The following is a 2,726-nucleotide window of genomic DNA, read 5'->3' as shown; positions in this document are numbered from 1 at the left end:
TGCTGCTTTTGTTGGTTAGGTTTTTGTAACTTTTATTTTTCAATGTTAGAACAACTGTGTCCTGCTAAAGTATTACGACGCAAAACCAAAACAGATGAAGTTAAGTTTGGACTCACGTCTTGCTCGGCACTGAACATTCCTGTTGTGTGACAATGAAGATGATGATGAGCAAAGAGCAACTGACTCTCTCTACTCCCTGAACGCTGGTTTTACCCCCCATGACTCTCAAGGACCCAGACAGCCTACAAACTGATAAGCCACCTCCCCTCCTCCCAGCCTGAAGGCCAACTGAGGCTCATGTGGACGTATTTTCACAGGGAACCAACAGGCCAGCGGATTTACAGTACTGTCCGTCAAACCTGCTCGAGAGAAGCACCTGTCTGGCGTCTGTCTCTTTATCTGTCTTTCTGTCTGTCTGATCGATCGACCACCCTACCACAATTGCACTCCCAGAGATTGCAGTGAGAGATTACCTTTTTGGTGAACCTCATCTTTTTTTTAAGTGGCCTTACCTTTCACTAAAAAAATGAGACACTTGGGGACAATGGGGGCGGGAATGTTTTTTTTTTTTTTTTTTGGTTTTTAAACTTTCTGTGTGTATCGTTGTCGGACTTGTTGTCACCAAGGCGCCATTTTTGTCACTGAGGACACTGGGCATCTGTTGTTTAGTGCTTTTAGCTGGTGGAGTCTCTATTATGTCAAGGCTTCTGTGCCTTAAAAATGTTGCCCTTGCAGTGTCAGTGTCAGATTTAAGCTTGTTTTCATTGGCTGATACACACGACTGTAGTATTCGCTGCCATGAGAGTCGTAGATTTTAGGGGTAAAGCTTGTTTGAGTGAATCAAATACTATTCAAAAAGGTCGGTGTTGTTCCTCAAATACTCTTTGTCCCATTTCTTCATTGTGTTGCCATGCTTGTTGGTCTCCGTTGTCCAAACCTCACATCCCTCTTAACTCAGTCCTCCTACCAACAAGCTGCAAAAAGCTACAAATCTGTGTAACTTATGTTAATCGAGGAAGTTTACACCACAGTACTTAGATGGCAAGAAACAGCCCTAATTCAGAATAAGAAAGGTCCTCTGAGGACTCCAGACTACATGCACTTCCTGTTTCCTTGGATACAACATTATTAAAGGACAGTTTATCCCCTGCCCCTCCCAAATTTTATTTAATTATTTTTTTTGTATATGTATGAACTATACTCTGTGTGTGCCTCACTTCTGTGTGAAACTCAAAAAGATGAAACAAAACAAAAAAGATGACAAAAGCATTACAGAGAGGGTAAAAAACAGTATGTTGGTGGAATTCTGATCACGTCATTTAAGTTGCCTGTTCTTTCTTGTAGCCAACTATTGAAAATAACAGGATTCAAGAATACAATTTACAATGTTCTAGCTCTAGACCGGTGTAGCACATGTGTGACTGTATTAATTTATGAAACCAAAATGGTAACTGTGAATTATGTATTTCTTTGTGCATTTTTTTTAAAAAGCGGGGGAGAAGGTTGTCGGGACATGGCAGCAGCTGATGCCCGAAAAAACTTTGTTTTTTGGTGGAATATAATGGAAACAACAATATGTTTTCGAAAAAGAGAAAAAAATGAAAAAAAAATGAAAAAAAAAAACGAAAAAATATATGAATATATTTTTTTTTCTTAAGCAATACATTTCAGTGTGACTTGTGATAGAACATTTTTCTTTTTTTAGGTAATAAATAAAAAACAAAATGAGTACATCAGGTTGTCTCCACGAGTTTTCATTACTAACCCATTCAATAACATTCAATGAAAGCTGCTGTTCAGTCTTATATTTCATGCGAAAATCTATTTCATGAGGTAATATGATACGAGGAGCATATGAAAAAGTGCCTTGAAAATCCATTGATAAAATATTACCTTACCTTATATCAAGAGCTAATCTAATTGATGATTGGACTGAACCATTTCAGCTGGCTTGGTGCATATAATATATATATAATGTATAATGTAAGATATATCTCTCCCCTCCCTTGCATCCTGTTCAGGTGCAGTTTTCAACCAATTACAAAAGTTTAGACTTTTGGTTAACCTATGAAATGTTGCTGAAAAGGCCCAGAGACCAGGGGTTTCTACGTGTACGTGTGTGTGTGTGGGTGGACGGAGGGAGGTTGAAGGAGGGCAGGCAGTTCAGTGAGAGAGCCAAAAGAAATGTTCTACACATCTGTGAGAGCAGCCCGGCTCAAGATGAGACAGAATGCGAAAGTGGAGTGACAGATTGGAGAGGGAGAAAGAGCCGAGCCTCATGTGAAGCCTGCTTCCTGACACATGTATTTACAGCAAAAGGTGTTTTGAAGCAGCTCTTGTAGCTCCCTGCTCTTGTTTCCAGCGAGAGTGAGAACAGATCTTGACTTGGAGCATCAAGAAATAGCTGAAAGAGGATTGAACATGAAAGGACAAAGCTACTGTATGTCAAAGCATTGCTTAGCCAGTAACACAGCAGACAGACAGAGAAAAGCTGCAACATAGCACAATGAGAGACATCTGCTTCTGTGCTTCAGTTTGAGTTGCTATAGTGATTGTGTACCTGATAATAAGTCAAAAATTATGACTGTTTAAAAATAGAATTGAAATAATTCTTATTTACACAGAGTGGAATATTACATCTCTCAACAAGGTGTAAATGATCAACTTTAGCTACAAACCTTGGATAACTTGTATCTCTGATATTTATCTCACAGTAACTCCAGATT

This window comes from Trachinotus anak, unplaced genomic scaffold, assembly GCF_046630095.1.
Source record: "Trachinotus anak isolate AG129_WGS33_773 ecotype Australia unplaced genomic scaffold, CSIRO_AGI_Tana_v1 ptg000010l, whole genome shotgun sequence".
In the NCBI taxonomy this organism is placed as follows: domain Eukaryota; kingdom Metazoa; phylum Chordata; class Actinopteri; order Carangiformes; family Carangidae; genus Trachinotus; species Trachinotus anak.
The sequence above is the reverse complement of the archived record's forward strand: the minus strand, read 5'-3'. Positions refer to the sequence as shown.